This window comes from Vombatus ursinus, unplaced genomic scaffold (assembly GCF_900497805.2).
Source record: "Vombatus ursinus unplaced genomic scaffold, bare-nosed wombat genome assembly UNPS02009062.1, whole genome shotgun sequence".
In the NCBI taxonomy this organism is placed as follows: Eukaryota; Metazoa; Chordata; class Mammalia; order Diprotodontia; family Vombatidae; genus Vombatus; species Vombatus ursinus.
Window position 1 is genome coordinate 10,466,074 of NW_020948840.1, and position 9,567 is coordinate 10,475,640.

Consider the following 9,567-nt stretch of genomic DNA (forward strand, 5'->3'; position numbering starts at 1 on the left):
GAAGAAAAATTTAACAATTCCTTTAAAAACACTATTGACAAAATGGGAAAAAAAAAGTACACTGAAGAAATCAACTCCTTAAAAAGTAGTATTGGCAAAATGGAAAGGGAGATACAAAAGCTAACTGAAGAAAACAATTCATTAAAAATTATAATTGAGCAAGTGGAAGCTAATGACTATGAGACATCAAGAATCAATCAAACAAATCAAAAGAATGAAAAAATAGAAGAAAACATAAACTACCTCATTGAAAAAACAACAGACCTGGAAAATAGATTCAGGAGAGATAATTTAAAAATTATTGGACTACCCAAAAACCATGATGACAAAACAAAACAAAACAAAAAAAAGAGCCTGAATATCATATTTCAGAAGATTATCAAGGAAAACTGCCCTGAAGCCCTAGAACCAGAGGGCAAAATAGTCACTGAAAGAATCCACCAATCACCTCCTAAAAGAGATCCTAAATTGAAAATGCCAAGGAATATTATAGCAAAATTCAAGGATCATCAGGTCAAGGAAAAAATCCTGCAAGCAGCCAGAAAGAAACAATGCAAATATCGTGGAACCACAGTAAGGATTATGCAGGGCCTGGCAGCTTCTACATTAAAAGATCAGAGACTTGGAATGTGATATTCCATAAGGCAAAGGAACTTGGTTTACAATGAAGGATCAACTACCCAGCAAAATTGAGCATAATCTTTCAGGGAAGGAGATGGACATCCAATGAAAAATGGGACATCCAGAACTTTCTGTTGAAAAGACCAGAGCTCAATGGAAAATTTGATCTTCAAATACAAGACTCAAGAGAGGCATAAAAAGGTAAACAGGAAAAGAAAAAATGTTATTTAATAACAGAAAAGAGTTTACATCCCTACATAAGAAGATGATACTTATAACTCTTGAGAACTATATCTTTATTATGACATTTAGAATATTACATATTTACACACAGGGTGTGGGTAAAATTGACTTTGGTGTGATAATAAAAAAATTAAGTGGTGAAAAAGGATTATAATGGGAGAAAAGGAGGAGGCAGAAAAGGGTAAATTACATCACATGAAGAGGCACAAAGACATATTACAGTAGAGGGAAAAAAGGGAGGGAGATGAGCATTATTTGAACCTTACTCTCATTGGATTTGGCTCAAGGAGGGAATAACATACTCAGTTAGGTAAAGAAATTTAACTTGCCCTATAGGCACTAGGAAGGAAAAGGGGAAAGAAAAGGGAGGGGGTGGAGAGAAGGGAAAGCAGATTGAGGGAGAAGGTGGTCAAAAGCAAAACTCTAGTGAGCAAGGAAAGGGAGAAAGGAGAAATAAAAGGATGAACGGGGGTTAGGGGGAGAAATAGGATGGAGAGCAAGACACAGATAGTAATCATAACTGTGAATGAGAATGGGATGAATTCTCCTATAAAACAGAAGCAGATAACAGAATTGACTAAAAACCATAATCCTACAATATGTTGTTTACAAGAAACACATTTGAAATAGAGGGATACAGAGGGTAAAGGTAAAAGGCTGGAGTACAATATATTATGCTTCAGTTGAAGTAAAAAAAATAATAAAAGTGGGGGTAGCAATCCTGATCTCAGACAAAGTCAAAGCAAAAATAGATCTAATTAAGAGATAAGAAATAAAACTATATCCTGCTAAAAGGCTCCATGGACAATGAAGTAATATCATTACTAAATATAGTGCACCAAGTGGTATAGCATTCACATTCTTAGAGGACAATTTCAGGGAGTTAGAGGAAGAAATAGACAACAAATGCTACTGGGAGACCTTAACCTCCCCTTCTCTGAACTAGATAAATCTAACCACAAAATAAACAAGAAAGAAATTAAGGAGGTGAATAGAATATTAGAAAAGTTAGGTAGGATAGACCTCTGGAGAAAATTGAATGGCAATAGAAAGGAATATACTTTTTTCTCAGTGGTACTGGCACCTATACCCAAATTGACCATGTATTAGAGCATAAAAACCTCACAATCCAATGCCAAAAGACAGAAATATTAAATGCATCCCTTTCAGATCATGATGCAATAAAAATTACATGTAATGAAAAGCTATGGAAAGATAAGCCAAAAATTAATTGGAAACTAAATAATCAAAACTAAATAATCAAATCCTAAAAATGAGTGGGTCAAACAACAAATCATAGAAACAATCAATTACTTCAACTAAGAGAATGACAATAATGGGACAACATACCAAAACTTCTGACATGCAGCAATGCAGCTAAATGCTTACATGAATAAAATAAAGAAAGAGGAGATCAATGAACTGGGCATGCAACTAAAGAAGCTAGATAAAGAACAAGTTGAAAATCCCCAATTAAATACCAAATTAGAAATACTAAAAACCAAAAGAGAGATAAATAAAATTGAAGTCAAGAAAACTATTGAACTAATAAATAAAATTAAGAGCTGCATTTATGAAAAAAAAACCCAATAAAATAGGCAAACTTTTGGCTAATTTGATTTAAAAAAAGAAAGAAGAAAACCAAATTACCACTATCAAAAATGGAAAGGGTGAATTCACCACCAATGAAGAAGAAATTAAAACAATGATTGGGAATTATTTTTTTCCAATTGTACACCTATAAATTTGACAATCTTAGTGAAATGGATGAACACTTACCAAAATATAAATCACCCAGATTAACAGAAGAGGAAATAAAATTATTAAATAACCCCATCTCCAAAAAAGAAATTGAAAAAGCCATCAATGAACTCCCTAAGAAAAAATTTCCAAGGTCAGATGGATTTACAAGTGAATTCTATTAAACATTTAAAGAACAATTAATTCCAATACTATATAAACTATTTGGGAAAATAAGTGAAGGAGCCTTACCAAATTATTTTTATGATACAAATATGGTGCTGATAACTAAACCAGGAAGAGTCAAAACAAAGAAAATTATAAAACAATTTACCTAATGAATATAGATACAAAAATTGTAAATAAAATGTTAGCAAAAAGATTACAGCAACTTATCACAAGAATAATACACTATGATCAAATAGAATTTATACCAAGAATGCAGGGCTGGTTCAATATTAGGAAAACTATAAGCATAATTGACCATATCAATGACAAAACTGACAGAAACCATATGATTATATCAGTAGACAGTTCTCCTTTTGATTATGGTTTCCATGTAGTCCAATGATTCTCTTATTGTCTCTCCTGGATCTATTTTCTATGTCAGTTCTTTTCTCTATGAGGTATTTTACATTTTCTTCCATTTTTCATTCTTTTGAATTTATTTGATTGTTTCATAATGTCTCATAGAGTCATTAGCTTCCATGTGTTTTGTTCTTACTTTTAAGGTATGTTTTCCTCAATTAGCTTTTGTACTTTCTTTTTCATTTGGATAATTGTACACTTTAAGGAGTTGTTTCCTCAGTGAATTTTTGTATCTCCTTTTCCATTTGGCCAATTCTACTTTTTACACAATTTTCCAAGTTGTTGAATCTTTTTTTTATAATTCTCTTGTATCACACTCATTTCTTTTCCCAATTTTTCTTCTATCTCTCATATCATTTTAAGCTCCTTTTTGAACTCTTCCATGAGATATTTCTGAGCTTGAGACCACTTCCTATTTTTCTTTGGGGTTTTCCCCATAGGTGGTTTGATATTGTTGTACTCTTCTGGGTTTGTATCTTGGTCTTCCTTGTCACTATAACAACTTTCTATGATCAGATTCTTTTTTCATTGTTGTCTTCTGCTCATTTTTTTTCCCTTTTCCTTCTTTTTAAATTTGAGTTCTGCTCCCAGTGTGGAAAGGGCACTGTCTCTGGCTTCTTTTATTAGTGGCTACAGGCCCTGGCTGTTTGCTGCACTTATATTGGTGCTATATTGATGCTGTCCTGAAGCTCATGGGAGACCCTCGTATCTGGTGCTGAACTGCAGGTGTATGGTGGGGGTTGGCTGGTTTGTGTTTCCCAGTGGCTACACTGAAGCATGTGTGGTCAGGTCTTTGGAGGCTGCCTGTTTGCTTGGGTCTACACTGCAGGATGGCAGACCTGTGCTGGCTGATGACTGCCTATTTGTTTAGGCACCCTTATGGTTGGTATCTACCCATTTGTCTGGGGCTCTGCTGAATTAAGTGGAGATCTGGCTGCTGGAGGGTGCCTGTTTGCCCAGAACTACACTTTAGCACGTGGTGTTTCTCGGAGCTGGAGTCTGCCAGTTGCCCTGGCTATGCTAAGGTGCAGTCCTGGTGTTGATGGTTGTCTACTTCACCACACTGGGGCTCAGGATCTCCAGCTGGTTTGTTTGAGGTGGGGATTGCTGCTGGCTTGCTTGGATGCTTCCTGTCCTGGGCTGCACTCCCCTTTCACCTGAGTGAGATGGACCCTTCTTGTAGATCTTCCAAGCTTATTGGGCTAAAAGATTGTTTTACCCCATCTTTTGTTGGTTCTACTGATCCAGGATTTGTTTTGGGGCTCCATTTGTGGTTGTTTGGAGATGAGTAGGGGAGAGTTACAGCAGATTACTGTTTACTCCACCATCTTGGCTCCTGGAAATGGATCTCTCAAATATGATGTGGAAGCTTTTTCTTTAATCAGTGCTTTCAGGTAGTCCAATAATTCTTAAATTGTTTCTTTTCAATCTAGTTTCCAGGTCACTTGTTCTTCCAATGAGATATTTCACATTTTCTTCTATTTTTTTCATTCTTTTGACTTTGTTATATTATTTTTGGATATCTGAGGGAGTCATTAATTTCCACTTGCCTGATTCTAATTTTCAAGGAATTATTTTTAAGTGAGCTTTTGTATCCTTTTTTTTTTCTGATTTGTCCAATTCTGCTTTTTTTTTTTCAAGTATAAACTTTATTGGATACTTTAGCATTTACATTGGTTACACAAGAAGCTAAACTGTTTGCTTCTATTGTTTTGTCCAGGAGGCACAGCACGGGTTAGTCTGCTGAAGGAAGTAGTCAAAATGAAACTCTTCCTCAGAGTCTGGGGTAGAATCCTGGTTCTCAGACCCAGCAACATAGACTGTTTTCCTCCCAGGGCTATTTGTCTCCCTGCCTTTTATGTTGTGGACACAGTGTAGCAGCTTTATTCTTTTTCTCTCTCCCCTCCTTCCACTCCAACAAGTTACCATTGTTCTGAGTGAAGCATCTCAACTGAGTGATCAACACAAACCTGAGTGATGAGAGATGAGAGGAAGGAAGAAGAGAGGCCTACATACATGGTGGAGCCCTTAAGGGAGGAGTTGACTCCACAAGACTGAGGGAAATTGTTCCATTGCATAGAGGTTTTCAGATCTAAGCTGTGCTTCCTGTATCACTAAATTCTGGATTTGAGTTGTCCTCTGGGCTTATCTTTCTGGGAAGATCCATGACCCTACCCGTAATATCTGGGTTACAAAATCATATTGCAGATAGCCATCTGTTAAGCATTGACTTTAGTGTCTGGTTTTATTGGTTGCTTGTTTTCTCAAACCCAGCTTTAAAAAAAGTCACCTGATATAGTGGTTTAGTCAATGGGGTTAGGGTAGGGATGGGGGGTTGACTGGGATCATCCCTGGAGAGTACCAGGGTTATGGACTCCTCCTTCACATGAAGTACTAGGCCATCAGTCCAGAAGCCAGGGTCACAACAGCAGCAAGGATGAGTTGAAGTTTGAGCTGCCTCAATAAAGCCGTGACATTTTTGAAGGGGCAAACACTACCCTCATGGGTACCTTGTGAGTAGCATAATAGGGACACTTGTGCACATCTCTTTTCCCAACATGTACTAGAAGCTCTCCATCCTAGGGTTCTGTGGCAGGTTCATTGAAAATCTGCATGTTGTACTCAAAGGCCCTGTTACTGTCCTCAACTATTTTCTCCTTCATCTTCCGATCGAGCTCCAGGATATTTATCCTAGCCCAATAAAACTGCTTGAACTGCTGGGCATTGTCTACATTCTCAAACACATAAAACTGGTTCCCTTCTCTGGTGGTTGGCAGCTACAGTATGCACTGAGCCACCTTCTTCAGTACCTGGCCCCCAGAAAGGTCCCCCATATACCATGTGTAAGCATGGGCCATGAGGAGCTGTGGCCCATGCAGCCCCACATAATGGATCTGTTCTACATAGCACTGAGTGGCCTCTGAGCACTTCACTTTCTCCCTCCATTCCTCACCAAAGAAATACTTCATGTCCTTGGTCAGTGCCTCCTTGATGTGTAGCTCCATGGGGAAATTCAAGGGAGTAAAGGGTGGCTGGTCCTTGTTGTGGTCCATCTCCTCTTCTAGGGCTGAGTATGTGTAATAAAGTGCAGTGGTAGCTAGCTTAGAGATCCTTCTTGACATGGCCTTTCAAGAAATCTTTGATAAACTGGTTATTCTCTGCAAGGTCATGAGATTCCTTAGTCCCTTCCTCCAGAAGCTCAGAAAGGTCCATTTGTTTTGCATGGTTTTCCCATTCAGGTCCTCTATAGATTTTATCCCCCAGATTTATCCACTCCATCTGATAGTATCTCCAATTCAGATGACATTTTGGCTTAGTGCAGGTTTTCAAGTTCTTTCACCCCTCTGGACCTGCAGGGAAACATTCAAGAAAAGCTAGTGAGGTTTTCCTGAATGTCCACACAGTATCATACTGTCTTCTAGATTACTCATGATTCATTCTGCCCTGTCTACTAGCATCACCACTTCAACTCCAATTCTGCTTTTTACGGAGTTATTTTCATCTGTGAAGTTTGTATCTCTTCTACCATTGGACAAATTTTGATTTTTAAGGTTTTATTTTCTTCAGTAATTTTTTGCATATATGCTTGTTTTTCAAAGCTGTTAATTGTGGATAAATTGTAAGGCCTGGAATCAATAAAACCTAAGTTCAAGCCTTGTCTCAGATACTGATTAGCTGTGTGACCCAGGTCAAGTCACTTAACCTGTTTGTCTCAGTTCCTTCATATGTAAAATGAGTTGTAGAAGGAAATGGCAAAACACTCCCGTATCTCTGCCAAGAAATTTCCAAATGGGGTAAAGAAAAGTCAGATACAACTGAACCAATTGAACAACAACAATTTTCTTACCTCATTCATTTCTTTACCTATTTTTCTTCTACTTCTCTGATTCTGAAAATCATTTTAGCTCTTCCAAGAATTCTTGTTAGATGTGTGTCAAATTCACATTTTTGAGGCATTGCTTGTAGCTATTTTGACATCATTATCTTATTCTGGGTTTTTGTTTTGATTTTCTCTCTCAGCATAATAGTCTTCTATGGTCAGATTCTTTTTTTTTGTAGTTTGCTCATTTTCCAATCTATTTCTTGACTTTGAAATTCATGTTAAAATTGAGTTCTCTTCTTGATATAAGGGCATGGTGTAGGACACCTGTCCCAAGTTTCAGACCTTTTGGTGCTATTTTTTTTTCATAGCTATTTCTATGGGATTGGAAGTTTTTTCTTGCTTCCAAGGTATTGTTATCCATGGAGAACTGTGGTCATTGCTGTCCTAGTATTCACTCTGGTCTTTACCTAGGAAAGCCCATGATCCCTTGGGATCAGAAGCAGTACTTTTCCTCAGGCCCCCTTCTACCTCAAAATCAAATGTGCTCCAAACAAAGTCAATGCAACAAAGATTAGAAGGAAAGCAGAAAGCTGGGAAACATTTTTTATAGCCAGTGTTTCTGATAAAGACATCATTTCTAAAATAAATAGAGAACTGAGTCAAACTTATAAGAATAGAAGTCATTTCCCAATTGATAAATAGTCAAAAGATATGAACAGGCAGTTTTTAGATGAAGAAATTAAAGCTATCTGTTAGCATATAAATCAATGCTGATTAAAGAAATGCCAATTGAAACAACTCTGAGGTACCACATCACACCTATCAGATTGGCTAATATGACAGAAAAGGAAAATTATAAATGTTGGAAAAGATGTAGGACAGTTGGAACACTAGTGCACTGTTGGTGAAGTTGTGACATGATCCAACCATTCTGGAGAACAATTAGGAACTATGCCCAAAGGGTTATAAAACTTTTGATCCAGAAATACCACTACTAGATCTGTAACCCAAAGAGATCATAGAAAAGGGAAAGTGGCACACCATGTACAAAAAACTTTATAGAAACACTTTTTTATGGTGGCAAAGTATTGGAAATTCAGGGGATGTCCATCAACTGGGGAATCTCTGAACAAACTGTGGTATATGAATGTAATGGAATACTATTGTGCTATAAGAAATGATGAGTGGGCAGATTTCAGAAAAACCTAGAAAGATTTATGTGAGCTGATGCTGAGTGAAGTGAGCAGAACCAGGAGCACATTGTGCTGTTATTTCGCATAGGATTTGGAATCCATTAATGTTATAAATGAACAATATTGTGTGATAATGAAGCATGATAGACTTAGCTCTTCTCAGGAATACAATGATCTGAGACAGTTCCAAAAGACTCATAATGGAAAATGCTATCCACATCCAGAGAAAGAACTACAGTGTCTGAATGCAGATATACTGCATTCAGAATGTAGCATACTATTTTCACTTTTTATTGCTTTTTTTTTCTTTCATGGCTTTTCCCTTTTGTTCTGATTCTTCTTTCACAATATGACTAATGTGGAGATATGTTTAATATGATTGTGCATGTATAACCTATATAAGATTGATTGCTGTTTTGGGGAGGGGGGAAGGGAAGGAAGGATGGAGAAAAAAGAACAGAACTCAAAATCTTACAAAACTGAAGGTTGAAAATTATCTAATTGGAAAAAAATACAGTTCATTGGAAAAAAAAATCAAATGTGTTCCTCTGTACCCTTGAACTGTGATCCAGAAATGGGTATAGGCAATACAGTGGTCAAACATCTTCCTTTGTGTTACCCAGTGCTCCCTGCTCTTACCATCTCTGAGTTGAGAGCTCCCAAAGCTGCTGCTAGATCTGTTGCCACCACTAAATTTCTTCACTGGTATTGCTTCCACATCAATTGTGGTCCAGCCTTCACATCTGTGTCACTGATCTCTCTTTCTGACATCTCAAATTGCTTGGCCTGGAAGAATTACTTAACCTGATCTTTTGCTGGCTCTGCCACTCCAGAATTTGATTTGAGGCCTTATTTTAAAGTTGTTTAGATGGAAATGCTAGGAGAGCTTAGATGAGTGTTTCTCTACTTAGCCATCTTGGCTCCACCTCAGTTTCTTCATTTGTTTCTTCAGGGTTTGCCTAGATTATCTCTAAAAATGCCCATCAACTTATAATTTCACAGTGTCATGTCCTTGTCTTACAGATATGAAAACTGAGACTCTTGTAGGTTACCAGGGGTAGGGAACCTGTAGCTTTGAGGCCAAATGTGACCTTCTAGATCCTTGGGTTAGGCGTTTTGACTGAGTCCAAGTTGTACAGAACAAATCCTTTCATTAGGGGAATTTGTTCTGTGAAGTTTGGATTCAGTCAGAGGGCCATGCATGAAGATCTAGAGGGCCATATGTGGTCTAGAGGCCATAGGTTCTCCATCCCTGGAGTCTCAGCCTAAGTCATTCAGTTATTGAGAAAACTGTTACCAGAACCTGGGTATCTGGACTCCAGTTTCACTGCTTTTTTTTTTCTACTCCATAAGGAATCT

General features: G+C 37.4%; 1 pseudogene; it reads right to left on the minus strand.

Moving 5' to 3' along the window:
• Window positions 1-5,574: 5,574 nt before the first annotated feature.
• LOC114034792 lies at window positions 5,575-6,499 on the minus strand (annotated as a pseudogene).
• Window positions 6,500-9,567: the final 3,068 nt, after the last annotated feature.